This window comes from Rattus norvegicus, chromosome 2 (genome assembly GCF_036323735.1).
Source record: "Rattus norvegicus strain BN/NHsdMcwi chromosome 2, GRCr8, whole genome shotgun sequence".
Taxonomy (NCBI): Eukaryota; Metazoa; Chordata; class Mammalia; order Rodentia; family Muridae; genus Rattus; species Rattus norvegicus.
The window spans coordinates 116,532,298-116,552,591 of NC_086020.1; the positions used below are offsets into that span (position 1 = coordinate 116,532,298).

The 20,294-nt window shown below is 42.3% G+C and overlaps 1 long non-coding RNA gene across 1 annotated transcript in view; it reads right to left on the reverse strand.

Moving 5' to 3' along the window:
* Positions 1–1,809: 1,809 nt before the first annotated feature.
* LOC134485730 (uncharacterized) overlaps positions 1,810–20,294 on the reverse strand; it is a 43,429-nt gene continuing 24,944 nt past the window's right edge. The window contains exons 2-3 of the long non-coding RNA XR_010063991.1: positions 2,732–2,769; positions 1,810–2,097 (exon numbers count right to left, since the gene is read on the reverse strand). This is a non-coding gene — a long non-coding RNA (uncharacterized LOC134485730). The remainder of the gene's footprint in view (positions 2,098–2,731; positions 2,770–20,294) is intronic.

The window sequence follows — 20,294 nt, forward strand, 5'->3', positions numbered from 1 at the left end:
GGATCAAGGGCATTTACCTGACCAGTTTCCATCTTCTGTTCTCAACATTAATAATTTCTTTTGTCTGGGTTTGAGTCAGCGGAATGGAGTGATAGTGTCTGTTCATGTTTGGCTACTCAATATTACACTTGTGGGTTTCATCCATATTGAGGTAGAGAGCTGAGTTTATTCATTCCTGTTATTGTTTACTATCCTATTGTGTGCAACTGAACTCTTCATCAATTTCATCTTGAGATGGGCAAGGGAACTATTTTGGACTTTGAGCTAGACACAAAGAATCGCAAACCATTGAGCTATAGACATTGCTTGCTGTGGTTTTGGTCGAGCATCTCACTCTGGACTCCTGTCTGATAATATGATCTCTCCATCTCTGTCCCCCTTCCTCTCTATCTCTATCTCTCCCTCCCTCCCTCTCTCCCTCTCCATCTGTCCTAACACTCTCCTACTTTCTGCATTGAGCCCCTCACTCACTGAGTTAACCAATGTTTACTACACTCTTGAACCTTAGAACTGGGAACTAAACAAACCACCTGTTTCAGAAGCTTCTTAGCCTCCTTAGCCTTCTCGGCCTCGAGTGTTTGTGAAGAAAACTGGAGATAAGCAGGTGTGCCGCGTCCAGATTTGAGCTATGAGTAAATATTGTGGTCACTGCATATACATATTTTGCTGACTTATGAACTATTTCATCTCCGTTGATCAGGCATGGATGTGCTAAGTCAGAGTACAGGATGTTCAGTGTTAGCACACAGATAGTCCTTCACTCATGTTAGCATTACATCCCATAAACTTGAGAAGTTGAAAATAACAGGGGTTAAAAATGCCTTCCCTGCACCTCACCTGCTAAATATCACAACTGGGTAACACTGTATACTACAGATACTACAGTGGAGAGAGTCTTGGTAGTTTATCTTCTCAGGACCACTGCCCAGCAAGAAAGACAATCTTGACATGGACCATGAACTCAGAAAATACCAAAATTCAAAACATGACTCATGTTGGCTATGTATTGCTTTCCTAATTCCCAATTTAAAAAAGAAAAAGAATCTTAAGTCAAGGCTTCTTGGGTCTCCATGATGCATCCCACTTCATGTTGTCACCATCAATCAATCAATCTTTGATGTTCTTCTGGTTCTCCTGCATCCTTGCCAACTTTGGCATTATGTTTCCACTTTAATCTTAGTAGCTGGAAACTTTCTGCAATGTATCTTGAGGGGATGACCCTGGGGAGGACCCATAGCTAGGTTGTCAGAAGAAACTTAGAGCTAATCCCAGCATGAAGCAAGGCAGGTACAGGTCCAAAATGGAGTCAGGGGAGGGGACAGTCTTCTCCTGCCTGTGTCTGTCACTGAGCAAGCCCACTGACCTTAGGGATGTAAAATGGAAGCAGAATATGTGCCCTTTTCCTGTCAATGATAAGATAATTTCCATTTATATAGGCTCCTTAATCCCAAAGCTCTTTGCCAATGAAGCCAAGAAGATGCACCCCTGTGGTGTCAATCAGCAGAAGAAAGACAAGGAAAATCCCATGTGTGCTTCCCTACTCTGGAGCAAGGCTGAGAAGGCCTCTTCTAGTGCTCCACAAAAGCCAGTCTCCCCTGGGTCCCTCAGAGTGAATGACAATATGACAGAGCTGTGAGGGCACCTGCACCTGCTCCATGTTGGAGCCCCCTTCAGCGGGACAGCCAGGTGAGAACAAGGGGCTGCCAGATGGTGGGCAGCCAGCCAAGGCACCTGCAGGCAAGAGAGGTGTTTTGGTTTCTCCTGAATAGCTTGACTAATGATGATTGCATGCTGGAGGAACAAGAAGGCTTCTGTTTGTGTATTGTAACCTTTAATCCCAGGTGTTTAGGAAAGTTTTCAGGAAGTTGACAGGCCTTACATTTAATTGATCATTTCTGAGCATCAGGGTTCATGGGATATCAGGAAACTAGTAGTCGGGGTTGGTTACAGATTGCAACTCTGGAGACACCATTTGACATCGTTGTACCTACGAATGCTCGGAACCAAGTCCTGTGTGGGGCATGCTGCTCTTATAATCAGGCCATGGCTCTCCAAAGATGCTTAATGGAGCACCTGAACATCACACAGGCAAAGTTCCTGTAAACAGAAAACTATGAAGGTTGAAATTGGGACTCTGAAGAAACCGACAATGGAGGTCTTTGTCACTGGGTCTTGTTAAAACAAACGTTATTCCCTCTGTAGTCAAAGACATGTAAATTTCTAGCCCACCCACACCCCTTCTCCCGTTACCATCCTTTTCTAAATTGTATTTCTTATGCATGGATGTCTGCCCAACCTCCTGTCTGGTCCCTAACTGATTGTGACTCTGAAATTAGCACCCTTAATATCCTAAGCAAAACAACCTTTTTTCTAAAACCCACCCCCTGTGGTCTTTTCTATGGCAGGACTAACTCCACTGGCTGATCTAGACTAACCCTCAAAGACCTCTCTATTTCACTCCTGTTCTTTCCATCCACCATGCTCTCTCAGAGTCTGGTGAGTTCTACCTCCCATAGATAGACCTCTGCATTTAATACTCCTGACTCTTCCTAGACTCAAGGCTGAACTAGCTGCTCCATTCTGACTGTCCCTTCTTCAAGTACTCTGTACACACACACACACACACACACACACACTTATTTAGCATAAATTTATGACATACATCATTATAAGCATATATGATATTTACAATATATCATACATATTGATATAATATATATCAAACACTTACCTTAAAATATTCAAATTATGTCCAATATTCTCCAGTATCTGAAAAATGAAATGCAAACTCCTTTGATAGACATTCAAACTCTTCAAAATAGACAACCTTACCTGTCTTTCTAACATCTTTCCATTCATCCTCATCCACTTTTGCTGTCCCACTCAGTGGATTTTTTAAATTGAAAATTTTAGAACCATAATATTTAAGGAAAGTTCTTTGGAACCTACCTCAGGGACTAGATAGAAAGGAAAGGGTTCTGCACAGGTATCCTCTGCCTCTAAGGTCATTTACCATATATTTATATCCATTTAACCCATATTTAATGCATAAAATATAGCATTAAACACATTCTATTCACTCTGGCCTTTGTTTTTCAACCCCAGGTATCACTATGTAGTTTAGTCAGTCCTCAATATTGAGATACTCCTGCCTCAGAACTGTATGTGTATACCATCACTCCTGGCTACATTTTAATATTACATATAAAATTTCCATCTAAAAATGTATGTGAGCTTTAAGTCCACTGCTTAAAACAAAACAAAAACAAAAAACAAACAAAAAAGTTAAAGCAAAACTCATCTGAGCTTTGAACACTGAGCACTGTGACTCTCATGGTTTCCCCATTGCCTGAGCCACCATTTCATTCTGGCTTGCCATTCCTGTCCCCCCAGGTCTAGCACCATTTCCAAACTCATCTTCAATGCACTTCAACACAAAAGCACTTTCATCTTGTTATCCACGTCAGCTCTAATTCTCTACCCTTCAACTAGAGAAAAGCAGAGGATATGTGCCTGTGTCAGCAGGCCCATGGCTGACAGGCCTCTCCTAGGTTACTCAGCTGTGTAAGAGTCAGGCAGGCCTCAAACAGAACAGTTAGAAAGGCTACCCTCAGATCCTCTGCTTCTCCCTGAGCCACGCACCTCTGTAGAAAGAAATGCTTAGGATTCAACCAAGGAACAAGTACTATCTCGGGAAGACTCACTTGTGTGGCCAGTGAGGGGACAGTTTAATCCAAATGACTTGATTTCTGTCCCTTGGCACAATTCAGTTTCCTGTACCCATCACCTTTCAAGAGGAGGTTCCAGCCTTTGAAAATGAGTCTTATCTGCTTTATTAACTTTCCCATGTATAACACTTGCACATTTATTTAACAACGTTTCCCATCTATCTTCCAGAAATCAATTAAACTTCTAGCTCACTTAAACTCCTTCCTTTCAAGATTGTAAAAGTGCAATGTTAGGGAAGAAAATTCTCCTTTTGATGGAGAGAATACAACTTCTGTCTGTTGAGGTTTGGTCTTTGCTATGTATTGTAATGTTAAATACTAGCCCCCAAGATCTGCTGGCCTCAGGAACAAGGGAATCCTCATGTACCTCAAGTGATACTATGTAACCTTGGTCCTTAATTTAAAACTATTGGTTGAATAAAAATGTCTACAGCCTATCACTGGGCAGAAGAGAAGTAGGAAGGGTGTTGGTGCCCAGGCTTTGGGGACTGAAGCACAACCACAGGAGGAGAAGGGAGACAAGGTGGAGAGAGGAAAAGACACCACATGGTAAACAAACAATTGTGAGAATTGGCTAGGAGGGCAGGCCGGTTGGAGTAAAAGTACTAAGGACAGAACAAGACAAGTCATATCTTGGGGTTATTGGCAGGGAAGAAGACATAATAGAGTCTGCCCAGCTCTAGTTCTTTAAAGGCTTATTATAAATGTCAAAGTTGTGTGACTTTTATCTGGGAACTAAATGATCAGAGGTGGGATAGAAACCCCCAATTGAGATTAAATATTTACTACAACATCTGGCCAATATGGACAGCTAACATTCCAGTTAGGTTGGGTCAATCACTTTGCTAAGGGACACTGGTAGGTAATCTGAAGCCATGTTAAAGATCTAAGTGGAATAACTAGTTCTCTAATGTGATACTCTACTTTCCTACCCATGATTCCCAGCCCTCGCTTACCAAACCATGGTGCAGCTGTGTAAATTCATCCATTTTTCAGAGTTAGCAAGAAGAGCATAACCTCTCTTTTTTTTCTGTTTCTTTTCTAAGCATGTTTTTCTTAACACTTTGGGTCTCCTCAAAATTTTGGCCTTTCTTACTTTTTCTCTAAGACCTCCTTCCCTGCCATGTGCCTGCTTGTCTGTCATACAGAATTTGTGCTGGCTTTAGTGGCTTGGCTTCTTTGCTTCTCTATACCATTCTCCTCTTCCAGGCAGCTATTGAGTACACAGTTGCCTGCTCTAGGTTTTCTCTTTTAACCTCAGTCCTAGGGTTTTATTGCTTTGATGAAACACTATGACCATGGTAACTGTTGCAAAGCTATACATGTAATTGACCCTAGCTTATAGTTTAGAGGTGTAGTCCTTGTTATCATGGAGGGAAGCACAGCAGCATGCAGGCAGACATGGTGTTGAGGAAGTAGCTGATAGCTCTACATCTGGATCAAGAGCTAGCAGGAAGAGAGAGTAAACCACTAGGCCTGGTTTGAGCTTCTGAAATCTCAAAGTCCCAAGTGACACACTTACTCCAACAAGGCCACACTTCCAACAATGCTACTCCCTAGGAGTCTATGGGGGCCGTTTTCATTCAAACTACTACAACCTCTAACAAAACAGTCTTTGAGTATTTGAGTCCATCCTAAGCTTCCCCAGACGAAGCCCTGGTTCCCCTGTACCACAGGTTTTCCCATTTTGCAGAATTCATATTTCTTTGGAATAAATTCAAAGATAACAGATGTTGTTTTGAATTGGAAAAGATATGTGAGATTCAAGTAGGCCAAGAATTAAGAATGTTAAAGATAAAGAGGATTAGGCAATATTATACCTTGATTTTGAAATATCCCCTACAGACTCACAATTTGAACGTGTGTTCCCTGGTTGGCATTTTTGTTTTTAGTGGTTAGGAAGCCTTTAGCTTGACTAGAAGTGGCCCAGTGAGGGCTGTAGTTCAGCTCTAGCTCTAGCCTTGTTCTCTGTCTCCTGGGACAGCATAAGAGGAAAGAAATCAAGAGTTGCGCAGAATTGAGGGTAAAGTTAGCAAAGAGCTTCAAATCCAGTGGGGGATGAGACAATAGAATCAAATAGGAAAGGTCTGGGTAGGGGAGAGACACAGGCATCCCAACTTTTGTTTTCCTGATGATGTTTTTTCTTATTGAGCAGTTCTTATGAGCAGTACTCATGGTCTGATCTACAGTCTGGTATGGAGGAAAGCCCTGTGATTCCCAAGCTGCTGAAATGAACAGTCCCTCACTGACAGCTCGTGGTGTCACAGACCTGACTTAGTTCTGAATCTTGTGCTCAGACTTCAGGAACCTTGACATAACCATGCCAGCAAGAAAGCAAAAACAGTATCAACACACACCTAACATTCCATTTTCTGCTCCCAAATCAACGTGATAGCTTTTAGTAGTAGATCAATGGAAGTCAAGCCCAGAAAGAAATGGTCCTCATTCAGCAGGCATGCACTGATCAATTAAGCAACCTATTACAGAGCAGTCAGTTCAGAAACAGGTAGTTGAATTTGTCTGAACATACAGTGCATGTGCTTAAATGAAAGGGGAAAAATGCCAATAAAATAACCAGCCTTTTGGTTACCATGGCTACCAAAAATACATTCACATGCACTTATTCCATGGCATCTAATGGCCCTTGCTATTCGAACAATTCAGGAGAGCAAAGATTTATTTCCGTATTGACTCCTAGGAAAGATAATGAGAACAACAAAGCCTAGGAAAGAGAGAGTTCTGAGTGCATATCTGTGCACTTCCCCCACGTGGGGGGAAACACAAACAGGCTCAGAAATGAATCGCCATCCCTGGAACCACCATGCTGCTGCAGCCTTGGGGCCTAACTTCATTTCTGTAGAAACGAAGTGGTTCAGCCATGCACAGAAATTTAAATCACTGGAAGTGGGGGATGTGCTGAACAAATTATGAGTAGTAATGAAATCGGAAATGACAGTGAGGTCTAGTATCACCTACTTCATGTGACCCTGAGGCAAAATGACCTGGGTAATGAGAGGCCACAATGGCTAAAAAGGGAGGCACTGATGAGCCTAACCCAATGGTAAGAAGCGGTGATCTCCATAAAGTACAATGCTGATGGGAACAGCCCACTGGGAAAGGCTTTGTCTGTGTTGTAAGAGGAAGGAAAGAGAGAATGCTTCTCGATTTACCTAAACATCCAGTGTTCCAACAAATAATGTCTTTTTAAATTGGCTGAGAAATTTCTCCTGCAAATGCCTGCTTCTAATGTCTCTACCGCCTAGACTCCAATCTTCTAACTTTCCCCTAGTGAATAAATCAGCCAGCGTTGTCTGCGCCAGTCTTCGGAATGATTCTAGCTATGGCAGTAGCCAAGTACACCCACGTGAAACCCTGAGATCAAGCCCCGTGCCAGCAGGCTTCCAGGGAGGAAAAAGAGCCCAGGCAAGGTCGAGCACTAGCTGGGGCCCTCAAACCTCAAACCATAGTCAAGCAGCGACAAGGATAGCCAACTCTGTTTCTACTACTCTGTCACACAAAGCCAATTACTTCCGAAGTTGTCTTATGTGCTTATGTGTGTACTTGAGTGCGTGTCTGTCAATACACAGAGGTGTGTGTGTGTGTGTGTGTGTGTGTTTGTGTGTGTGTGTGTCCATGTCCACATATGTGTATAAAATGCCCATGGAAGTCAGAGATCAATCTCTAAGTTCTCAAAGATTATCCTGCCTCTGTCTCTCAGGTGCTGACATCACCAGCATGCACCACCATGCTTAAATTATGTGGTTCTGGGGACTGAACTGGGTTTCACGTATGCCAGATGAGTATTTTACCAAGTATGCCAGCACCTCATGACAGTCACCTTATACTCACCAGCCTGATAAGTACTGTTCGAGTCCCCTGTCTCTGCTTGTTCTACAATGTGCTGACAAGAAGGTTCTATCATGCCTGGCCTTTTCACATGGGCTTTGGTGCTTGAAGTTTGATTCTCCAGCTTAGAAGACGCTCAACTGAGCCATCTCCTGGCCCCAGAGCTGCTGTTTAGAATAGTTTAGTGTTTTCCATTGTTGTTACTGTTGTTGTTTGGGGAACTCAGCAGCTCAGTTTTATATTATTGTTATTAAAAAGTGATAAAGGGAATGCTATTCAGATTGGCTTTACCCCATGGAAATGTTTCTTCTTGTGCCATTTTTAGGGTTTAGAGACTTAAGATTCCTCAGAAGTTGAGATAATTTCTAAAGCTGTCTAAGGAGATCACCACTCATGCTTCTTAGTATAGTATTCTCCATGTATTGAGACAGCATGGTGTAAATGACTGTGAAGCCTTTTCGCTGTTCACAGTGAATAAAACTGAGCACGAAGCCTTCTTATGCATGTGCTTCTTGGCAATGTGCTTACTTGAGAGAATACCCACTGGCATACATGAAATAGAGTTCAGTCCCCAGCATCATACACACTCAAAGATGAGTGTCATCCTTAGTCACATAGGGATAGCCTGGGTTACATGAGACTCTGGTTTTTTTGTTTTGTTTTGGTGTTTTGCTTTGTTTTAAGGAGTTATCTTTTGAAAATTGCTTGTAATCATATTCGTTCACATACAGTGGGAGCTCAACAACAAACTGGTACATTAAACAATTTAAATCACAATGGCATACACCAACAGACCCTCAGAGAAGAGAGCAGAAGGAGAAAGGAGAGCAGATCTTCTGACGCCCCCTCCCCAGGATCCAGAATTGTTCAGATAGGAAAAAACTGTGGACATGAGGAGAGATAGGAGCCACTCATTTTGGAATCAGGGGGTGTCTCACCAGTAAAGAAGCAAAATTTCCCACACATAATTACCAACAGTTCAAGGCCCTTTCCCCTTCCCAGTAATGAGCCTCCAGTTTTTCTCATCAGAAGCCTCATATACAGGGAAAGGAAGTATACTAATTCCCTTGTGTGCCCTGGTGCCTTCTGGTTTTACATGATCAAATTCTAATTCCATGAAAGGCACCTCCAGCACTACCTTGCTTATCTCACTTACCAGGAAACAAAAGGGGGTGGTTTTAGCAACCTTTGGAGCTATAACTTGTGAGCCACCCATGGATCTATGTGGCTCATGCTACGGTGACTGGATAACTAATGCCTTCTCCCAGAGAAGCTTGTACACACACCCCCCCACCCCGTGTGCAACTTTCACCCTCTCTCCTCCTAACCTTTGTCCTCAATCCCACATTAAAATATTCTTGATAAGGTCACAAGCCTTTGTTTGACCTGAGTGAAGGTCCCCCAAAGTCTAGGGGAACTCTTCAGGCTGCTGTGGGGAGCAGCATGAAGCTGTTCTCTGCCCCTTCCCTGCTGACATTACAAAGGAAGAGAAGCACTAAGCTCATTTTGATCATTTGTATCTCACACGGGTGTGAAAACACATCCAATTTATATCTCTCCAGGCAACCAGAGTTCTGGAGTCTTGGTTTGAATGATATTTTCACAACATTATTTCACATAAAGAGAACTATTGTACACTGTTTTGGCCTTCAAGTGGTTATTAGTAAACTGTATGAAGAATTTGAGTTTGAAGGAGAAACAGGACAGGAACAGGCTTCAGAACTTTGGGTGTGGAGACGGGGTAGGACCTGAAGGAATGGGCACAGACAAGTTGCTGGAAAATTCCACTGTTGCCTACACAAAAGAGCCCTACTTCATACCATATCCAATGGTGACTTACTGTAGAATTCTAATATGAACTGTATTTCACAGCCAAGATGCCCAACTCATGGGGTCATGCCACAGCCTTTCCAGAAACCCACTGTCTCCTCCATGCCCTAAATATAATACAAATGTCTTCATAAGCAGTTCTGTAGCCTAATCTATACAGTCTGCACTCCACAAATATGTGTCCATAGCCTATTTCCAGTTTCTCACATGGTTCCCCTGAACCTTCAGGTCTATGAAGCTCCAACTTCCACATAATAGGATCCTCGGCACAGTATGGTTTCCATCCCTCCCCGACAATAGTTTCACTGTCCTCAAAATCCAACCCATAGTATAAATCCTGTAAAAATGTCCTATGATGTCAGCTCCAAATAAAGCTTTCTATGGTCATAGCATATGAACTTATTTCTAACTCCCATTTTCATTCATTCATTTTATCACTATCTGTGGAATCTCTGTGTTGAAATTCTCAGTTCAGTAGGACCTTCAAGATGGTCACTAAAGTTCAACCAAACTGTAAGGGTGGGGGTCTAACCAATAGGACCACTTTTTAAGATAAGGAAAACCAGCAGAAATCTAGCTTTCTGCACAAAAACACAGGTTAAACAGGAAGCACTGGGGCATCGGCAGGCCTGTGAAAGCGATCTCTTGACTATCTGTGGAAAGATAAGTTTCTGTTATTTAAGCCACCTAGATGACAGTGTTTATGATAGGTGCCTACCATAAGCAGAGTACTCTATTTAGCAATATGTATTAAGAACTTAACACATATCAGACTCTCAGCCATGGCTCTGGGCATCAGTTATCCCCTCTTCCTAAAGGAAGCCCTGTGAGGGCCAGCAGGTACATAACCAGACTTGTGCCTTAGCGGCCTGCAGGCTTTCTCAGCTACAAAATGAAACCACTTTGCCTAAGCTACTCGTTAAGAGTTGGGAACTTGCTGTGGAAAGGCAGCTTCCTCACATCTCTACTCCCCTCTGAGCTGTCTGGCTGAATGCATTTATCTTCTTCTGTCGAAGAAACCCAGTTCAGAGTAAGGGCATGCTCCTGGCACAGCAGAATTCCTCGCTCCCCTCACCCTCCAGGTAAGAAGATAAATGCTTTTCAGACTGGCTGTTTCTCCTCCCGGCTCACTCTGCTTTGCCATGTTCTAACAATCCAATCCCTGGGTGCACAGTTGGGAAAGGACAAGCCAGTTGTGCCTGGTTCCCATCTCTCTCCTCCCCTCTTTAGCTTTTCACAGTTGACTGCAAAAGACTGCCCAAGTTCAACAAAATCGATTCTTTCCATTTAAATAATCTAATCTTCATAAGCCTCTTAACACTCACACAAAGGCCACTTAAGGCACAGCAAGATAATTAATATAGAAAATAGTCTCCACGGGGGACTGTACCTTCCTTTCCACATTCTCCACATCCTGAGGAACTCTCTAGAATGTGTGCCTACAATTATGGAAAGCTTTACCACCAAGCATGAATTCTGGCTTAACAGACTTTTCCTTTCACATAGCTTACAAATTGATCAACTTAACTGGCCAAATACGAATTAAAAATGCATTAGGAAACTGTTTGCCTTCTACAGCTTTGCTAATATTTTTCCTGATGCTTTAGGAACCAACTGGGTTATAAAATCAATGTATGGAGTTTATTTCTCTACCATAGTCCTAGACAGTGTTTAAACCCACTGATAGGGTGGACATTGCTCTAGGAGGACAAAGCCAAGCAGTCATGGGAAAAGAGGTTATTCTTGAAAGGCTAAATGCTACTCTCAGCATCCCCAGCAGAGTCAAGACTCACAGATGCATATAAGCATGGAAGTCTGTCTCCTCATCACCTCGTCTCTGAGGAATGAGAGCATCTGTGGAACTAAAGTAAGACTGTTATCGTTATCACTATTGTTGTTGCTATTATTGTTATTATTATTATTATTTACTATTTTAAGAAAGACAAAAAGAAAGCAGGAGCAGAGAGATGACTTTGCTGGTAAAGTATTTGCCTGGCAATCATGGAGATCTGAGCTTGGAGCCCCAAAACTCACATAAAAAGTGAGGTACAGTGGTTCATACTGTAATCCTACTAATGACATGATGGGAGTCAGAAAGTTTCATAAAAGTTCCCAGGCTAACTATACTGGCCTTCACACGCACACACACACACACACACACACACACACACACACACACACACACACACACACACACATATGCATGCATGGATGAAAAAGAGATAAAATAGTGAGCCTGATAGCCCATCATAATCTCAGAAACACTTCTTATCCACTAGCCTTCTTTCCGGCGAAAACCCCTCTGCCTCCTGAGAGCTAGTACCACTCACATCAGCACAAGGCTGGAGACCTTGCATAGAAGCTAATGACCAGCCCTCTGGAATTGTGTTCACTGTGCAGATCAGGCCCCTGAAGAAAGCATGCAGAGCCCCCTGTCAATCCGTGCAGATAGCCTTGAGTTCATAGCCACCAGAAGCAGGATTCTCTCCCTGCTCCACCCCAACTGAGCTCTGATTACTGGCCCACTATCTCTGTGGATAGATGGGACCTACCTTCCTCAGCTGAAGTTTCTCCATTTGCTATGTCCATAGATAATTCTCTCCACACTGACCTCTTGATGACCCCAATCCTTTCCAACTGTTTTCTCTAAAAATGTTCTTTCAAGGAGCGTAAGTGTATCTTCAATTGTATGACTAGCATTGTATCTCTCATTACACTATGAGCCCGTGAAAGGAGAAAGTAGCTGCTTTTTCCCTTGCTGTGTCAGAACCTGAGAGATCTTAAACCATTTATATAACATTTGCTGAGGGGATGAAGAATATTATAATAATGAATTAATCTACACCCCAACCTCTATTTTCCAGTGAGCTTCCTATAACTATACTGGCTGATAGTCTTAATTTTCCGAAAAGCCGACTTCTCAAAGCCACCATCTATTTGGACCCATCTTGTTCACCAGTCTTATTCTTTTGGGATGCTCTTCAGGACGGAGTCGGGTTTCAAACTCCCTATGTAGCTCCCATCTTCAGTGTCTCTTCTTCAGCACATGCTGGAAAGTGATCAGATGTTCATGATGAATTTAAAACTCAACCAGGTCCTGCTGTCTAACACCACACAGCAAGAAGCCCACACTGCCTCTGTAGCTCAGCCTTTGCCACACTGAGATGCAATAACCAAGAGGATATTTAGTGTATTCCCTGCTTCCTAGGTTGAGCATCCGGCCTCCTACAATGCTAGGTCCACCCCTCTCCAGAAACAAGTAGTGCTGGGTGATCAGCAGATTCAGAGTCGGCGGCTCTGTGCAAACTCCAACAGACAGGATATGCTCAGATTGTCAGGAGTTGTGTCTTCATAGAACTTGAAAAAAATGTGTAAATGGGGAAAAAGAAAAGTCAAGGCAACTCAGAATTTTCTTATCTTGCCCCCACTATGGAAAAGAACCCTCTGTTGGGACAGCTAACTCCACAGAGGGCTCTCCACTTCCTACAGCCCAACTCCGTTGTCTTTCCAAAATGCCTGCAGGACCATGGAGGACAGTGGTAGTCATTTCTTTCCCATTTACTTCCCAACGGCGGTTCACCTTTGGGACAAAGCCCATACCCTTCATCAGCCATTAGCCTGACTGCTAGATGAGTTTTAGACAGGATGGTAAGGGGAAGATCGTGATGGATTAAACGGTTTGGACTCCCAGAAGCTCGGGCAGTAAGCATATTTTATAACTCAATCAACAAATACCTACAGGCAGCATTTTGTCCTATATCATTATTTATGATGAGGGAGCCAGGGGCAAAATGCATGAAGTTTGTGAACCAGAAAAGATTCTGTTTAATATCCCAGAAAGAAGCAATATCACGCCAGCTTTGAAAATAGTATTGTTCTCTTCCAGCTTCTGCCTCAAGATACATCATCACAGTTGGAACAAGGCCACCAGACTTCTTCTTTGGGATGTCTGAAACTTAACTCGGTGTCTGTTAGATGGACCACAAGTCTGAGTAGAGGTGTTAATGTTGAGAGTCACCAAAGCTCCAGGTAGAGGTCATCAAAGCAAAAGAAATTTGGCAAATGCAGAATGAAAGATACTGGATGTTGTTTTCTCTCCTATATGAAAACTAAAAAGCAGCCAAAGCAAACAAATGAAGAGTGGCCCAGTAAGAGAGGACAGGCATTTAAGGAAGGGAGGGTCAGATCCAGGCTCTTAAACCAAGTGCTCAGCCTGGACAGGAAGCACATGTGGGCCTACTCGGCTACTGTGATTTGGTGTGGAAAAGGCTGGGCAACAGCTTTGCTGGATTGCTATGGGGGGTTAGACTGCAGGGCATGACTGAGTAGTAAGTGCAACAGGGAAAGCTGAAGGTTTTCTTTTCCTTTTTTGTTCTCTTTGCCTTTTATTTACTTAAGACACAATTCCTCCTCACTGTTCTCACAGACTTCTGCTTACAGAGCTTATTTTTAAATTTTCAAAACATCTTCAAACGAGTCATTATCAAAAATAAGTTTCTTCTTGAAGACCTGTTACAATTCTGGTTCTTTGCAGGTAACAGTGAATGGCCCCTGTATGACTAGAGGAAAGGTCAATAGACATAAAAATGTTTTATGTGGGGGGGGGCACAAATAATGTATCTCAAAATACCTATCAACAGCCACCTTCCCTCCTCCCATCCTTCATGTGATTCTTGTCTCCTCCAGGAATGCTGTTAGAACTTCTGTCTCAAATACCTTGATGATAAATGTACTGGGAGGACAAGATGTAACAAACAAGAGAACTCCCCTCTCCCCCCGTTTAGGTGAAGGGTCAGCTAGTATTTGCCACCAGAGGGTTTAACTTAGTATGGCTTACAAATTAGGAATTAGGATGCTAGTTGCTGCACCCAGCGATTGTGTTACCTGTTGATTCTAACTAAGTTTGTGTGGTGTTTTCAGTCTGAAGGTTTTTAACATGAGCAAAGCAAGGAGCCATGACAGGGATTGCCAAGAGACTATGAAACCCTCCTCTGTCCCTGTGATGGTTTGTATATGCTCAGCCCAGGGAGTGGCACTATTAGAAGGCATGGCCCTGTTGGAATAGTTGTGGTCTTGTTGGAATAGGTGTGTCAGTGTGGGTGTGGGCTTTAAGACCTTCATCCTAGTTGCCAGGAAGCCAATATTCTGTTAGCAGCCTTCAGATGAAGATGTAGAACTCTAAGCTCTGCCTGCACCAAACCTGCCTGGATGCCGCTATGTGCCCACCTTGATGATATTGGACTGAATCTCTGAACCTATAAGCCAGCCCCAACTAAGTGTTGTCATAATAAGAGTTGCCTTGGTGGTGGTCTGTTCAGAGCAGTAAAACCCTAACTAAGACGCTCCCCAAGAGCTCTTGGTGCTTTGAGAAAGACTTTGGTGTTAGCAGCCAGGTGCTGAGAAGAAAGAGGAGGAAAGAGAGCAGAAGGAAGACAGCAGAGAGTGAGAATGGATGCTATCAGAGGATATTACTGTGTTTGCAGGGAAATGTCACAGCAAATATCACTAAGTTATACCATCAAAATGTTGAATAATTAGATCTTTAAGGAATTACGGGTAAAAGTGTTTTTTTCACAAAGCATCTCAGTGCACACCCTTTGTATTTGTTTTCTGGTAGTTTTTGTCAAAATGCAGCAGACTGAGTGGCCTAAATAACAGAAAGTTGCATTCCCCACAGTCTGGGGATTGATGCCATGATAGGGGTTGACAGGTTTGGTTTTTTCCAAGGCTCCAAAGCTAGCTGGCCACCTTTCCATGTCTTTACTCTGGTGCCTCCAGGTCTATCTTAGCCTCCTTTCCTTTATAAGGGGCACCGGTTGTATTCATATTGGATCAGATCTGACCTACATGAACTCATAGCACTGTGATTGTCTCACTGTCTTAAAGCAGGAAGGAGAGTGCTGAGATGCTGAAAGCTAGGACCTCAGAACATAAATTTGAAAGGATGGGGGGGGGGCTCAGGCATCTCTCTCTCTCTCTCTCTCTCTCTCTCTCTCTCTCTCTCTCTCTCTCTCTCTCTCTCTCTCTCTGTAACATTATACGATCCCAGCAGTCTCTCCATGTCTTTTCCTCTAAATCTTAACTAACCAGGAATCTTTACTAAACTCAGTTCCAACCTTGTCGTTTTCCTGCTTACAAAACCTTACTTCTTATTCTCTATAGGTCATCAAATAAACTATATACTCCAATGAACTCCAGCTAGAGACACGAGCCTTTTCTGATTTCAGTTTTATTTATAGCTCATGAATATCAGAACTCAAGCTATCAGAACTCTACTCTCTTCTCTGTTGACTATTCATGCTCTTTTGCTTGACAGCAATTGTTCCTTGGCTGGTATCATCCTAATGCCTGGAAGCTATAGTCCACATCTACTTTTACCCCAAAAGTAGCTACATGGGCAATGCTGCCCTCTGCCCTCCAACACCATCGCTGTGAGCTCTACTTTGCTTATCCCAAACCCTACTGTATCTTCCAGTATTCTTGAATCTCTCTTTCTCTGGTAATTGTTCTTGTACCCCGATAGAAACCAGCTCCTCCTTCCTTCTGACTCTTGACCAATCTTATGACATTCTACTGTATGCTGCATAAAATACATCATCCCCATGTTAGGACTTTCATTGGTTTGCCATAACCTATTGCTACAGACTTGATTTAAGCAACTGAAAATTCTGCTAGTTTTTGTGTTCCTGAATCTGTGAGAATGCATGTTCATTTGTTGGGGATAAATATGCAGAGATAATTGGTGAAGATAACATGTGAAGAACACCTTGGATGTCTTTCTCCAGGAAGCTCACTAGGCCGGCGGGCTGGTGATCCTCAGGGATCTGCATGCCTTCTCCTTCCAGTTCCGGGATTTTAAGCACACCATTATGCCTGTCTTTTCACATGGGTTCTAGAAATTGAACTCAGGTACTTGATTTCATAACATAGCAAACACTGTACTGACTGATTCATCTTCCCTGGTTCTAGAGACTGGAAGTCAGACATTCAGCTGTCCCAGGGCCACCTGCCATCTGCAGGCTCGAGGGGGGCTAATTTGCTTCCTCTTCCACTTTGTTGGGTGGAGCCATTTCCTGATGTGTGGTCACAAAACTCTAGTTTCCAACTCATTGAAAATGCTGCCTCCTTCTCTCCTTCTTTCCTTTGGACTTCCCTCTGCCTCCTCTAGTAAGGACATGTTGCTGATCTAGAGCCTATCTAGATAGGGCAAAATATTTACTTATCACAAGATTCAAAATTATAACTGTTAAAAACCTTTTTCTGAGAAGACATAATATCACATCTGAGGAATGAGCATATGGACATATCTTTGGTAGACTTCCATTCAAGTTACTGCTGAAAAGAATGCAGTCTGTCTTACATCCTCCTGTAGACTGAGATTTTTTTAAACATACTTTTAATAAGGGTCCTTAAATGCTTTAACCTCCCTTCTAGCCCATCACCCACCAGAGGTAGTGGACAGGAAAAGTTAATGGAGCAAAAGAAGATGAGGACCTGTTTAGAAGTAGCTCTTTAGAGCAAATTCAGTCTACACTGTCAGGATATCAGCAGTTCAGCTCACATGAATTAGCCGTGGCAACTCAACTCACTGTAAACACCATTAACAAATCAGCAATGATAGGCCCATCTAGAAGAAACCGCAAGGCGATGCCATCCAGCCTCAGTCCAAGGTAGCTGCAAGGATCCACTGGAATAACACCAGAAGTTCTTTGGTTTATTCCTCTCTATGAAGTCATGGTAAATGATGACCAGCAATGAACAGCAAGGCGTACCAATACCACACAGAGTCATCCACTGTCTGTTGGGTTATATTTATCCCCTTTCCACATATCACATGTTCTCTCAAGCTTCCTCTCTAGCAAAACATCACATGTCCTTTTTCTAAGGTGCTTCCAGGAAAGCATCATGTGTCCATTCTCAGCAAAACATCCTCCCACATGTCTGCTTCAGCAAAAACATCCTCTCATAAGACAGTTTTCAGAAAAACTTTGCAGGATACAACTGAGTCTCCAAAGAAACCTGAAATGTCTACTTTATCCTCCCAAGGTCTGTCATTGCCTCAAAGTACAGAGTCTTTCTTTAGATTCTCCCAGTGACTGATAACACCTTACTGTATAGAATCTATTTTTACATCTTCCAAGTATCTGACGGTGCTGTGTACATATGGAGTCTACCCATACATCCTCCCAATGTCTGACAATACTTCCCAAAATTGATACTCAACCAATATTTATGAGATGGGTGAGTGACTGGGAAGATCATCTGTGAGTTCTGTCTTAACCACGATGCTTGATCACTGATTAAACACATTGCTCACCTGAATAGGCAGCAGCCCCCTGATGACTTAGTCATAACTGAGATAAAGCTTCTTCTCATCATAACTTATGCAAGTAGAAAGGAAAATAGTGGGAGCACTTCTGGTATAAACCTGCAAGCTGGATGAATTACTTATTGTTAACTTTTATATCCTTTTAAATTCTTTATATACCTACCTTTCACTTTTTAATCAAATAGAATTTTTATGTGAGTTTCAATTAAGGCTTATCTCTCTATTTCATTATATCCTAAATACATCAATGTCAGAAATAATAAGATGTCTGATGGCACTATTCTTACACAAAACAAAATAAAACTGGCTCATGGTATCTTTTAATTCTACCCATTTATAAATATTTGTTGAAAAAGCATCAGTTTTGTATATTCCCAGCAGTGAGTAGGGAGTCTAAATTATTTAAATTATGGCATAATTTTGCATAAAATCATCATTTGTCTTGTGGGCAAACAGCATGCAGTTCAACTTTGATAAAAAAATTAAATCAACTCAAGTATTAATTTTACAGTTATATTTCTGCCACATTGCTAAGACCTTTAGCACAGTTTAAATAATATCTCACAAATGGACAGAACTCTATACTCTTCAAACTGATCTGGTGTGGTCCCTGTCCCATTGACTTGCACGAACTCTGTGTCTCAGATGTGGCTTGTATACCCAAAGGTCATGTTCTGGAAAACTTGTCCTCAGTGTGATGTGGAGGTGATTGGAGGTGATTGAGCCTTTAGGAGATGGAGTCTAGGCGTGAGGGCACCATTTTCTGAAAGTATTAATGCTGGGATTACACAGTGTATCAGTTTTCCTAAGAGCAGGTTGTTACAAACTGAAGCCAACTCACAATCCCAGCTCCTCTGAATCCAGCCCCATTCCTTCCCACCAGAAAGCCCACTTCAAATGATGGGTGCCATACTGCTTAGGAGACAAACACATCTTTTTTTTATACTTTAACTCATCATCAAATGTTCTGTTACAGCAACACAGACCACACAAGAGCAAGATGAAGCTTGTTCTATTCTAATCCTAACAGATCTCTTTCTGAATGTACTGTTAGTGATCAATAAAACTCTTCTCCCTGAGAATAATCATTCATCAGGAGCTATAAAGATAAAGAACTTTTAATTTTCTTTTTCTATAAAGCTTGTTAAGTGCCAAGGTCTCTCTGTTTGTTCTAAGATAAAAAGGCATGGATGTTTTTAAAAGGCAATGGAAAAGCTGTATCATTGGAATCACTGAATAATCATTTTGAGAGTTAGAAAATGCCCAAGATGTTTTCCAATGTTAGATTTGGTTCACTCTCAAATAGGTTCAAGTGACTTTACCAAGGTTACAAGGTCAGGACTAGAATACAAGTGCCCCATTCCAAGTGCTGCAAGTACTTGACCAATGTTGGAATCCAGGGTTGTAGACTTTGCATAGCTACACATACCCCGTGTACATCACAGTAGGCAGAAAGCCTGAACTCACAGCTCACATATGTCCAGGGTGAAGGGGAGGCCTGTGACCTGCTGGAGTGGTCTCTGCCTGCTGCCAGAGTGCTCTTTAGCATCTCCTCTGCTCTCTTCCGTTACACTGGTTATGTTTACATCACAGGAATCAGCAAACACTACAACCTGGAATCTTTTGCAAAGAAGTGGGGGTTGTTTCACATATACCAGAGTGCTCTAGCCAGCCCTTGATAAGAGCTATATCCATGGTTGACTCCCCAGATACATAAAGAGTAATTGCGTAATTTCCTTTCGTAAGATGTATCCTGAAAAGTAAATAATTGTAATAAGTGTAGTCACTTACTGTATCCTTGTAGCCACTTATATAACCCTGCCAGATGTCAGGCTGGCCCTAAAAGATGCCTGTTAACCCTTTAGATGTTCTTACTACCCTTATTTATCAACAACCAAACTGAAGCTCAGATTTGCTGGTCCCTAAAGGGAAAGCCAATATCTAGCACCACTTCTTCCTCCAACACCTGCTCTGTATCATGCTACTTCTGAACATAGATCTATTTACCAATGAATGCTATAGAGTTTGGTTTGTAATCTCAGACCTATGTCCTGTCTTAGTTACTTTTTCTGTTGCCATGATAAAATATCCTGGCAAAAAACAACTTAAAAAATATAGGTTTTATTTAGCTCAGAATTCTGAGGCTCATTCTATCACAGCTTAGAAGTCACAATGGCAGTAGCTTGGGGTAAGGGGATATCAGGTGTGCAGTCAGGAAGCAGACGGCAATGAAAAATTGTGTTTAGCTAGTTTACATCTTTTATGCTAGGATGTAAGACCATGGCACAGCAAGGCACACATTTAAGGTGGGTCCTTCCACTTCAATTACTCTAATTAAGATAATCCCTCATAGGCATGGCCAGAAGTTAACTGAATCCAAAGTGAAGCTCAAGGCCAGTATCCCAGGTGATTCTAGAGCCTGTGGAGTAATAGTCTATACCAACAGTCATAGTCTGTATGCCAGGAAGCAGACCCAGAGCCTTATGTACACTAAGTGAATATATTAACATCACCAACCCTGTGAGTTATGTTCTTTGAAATACTCAGAGTTCTGGGTGCTG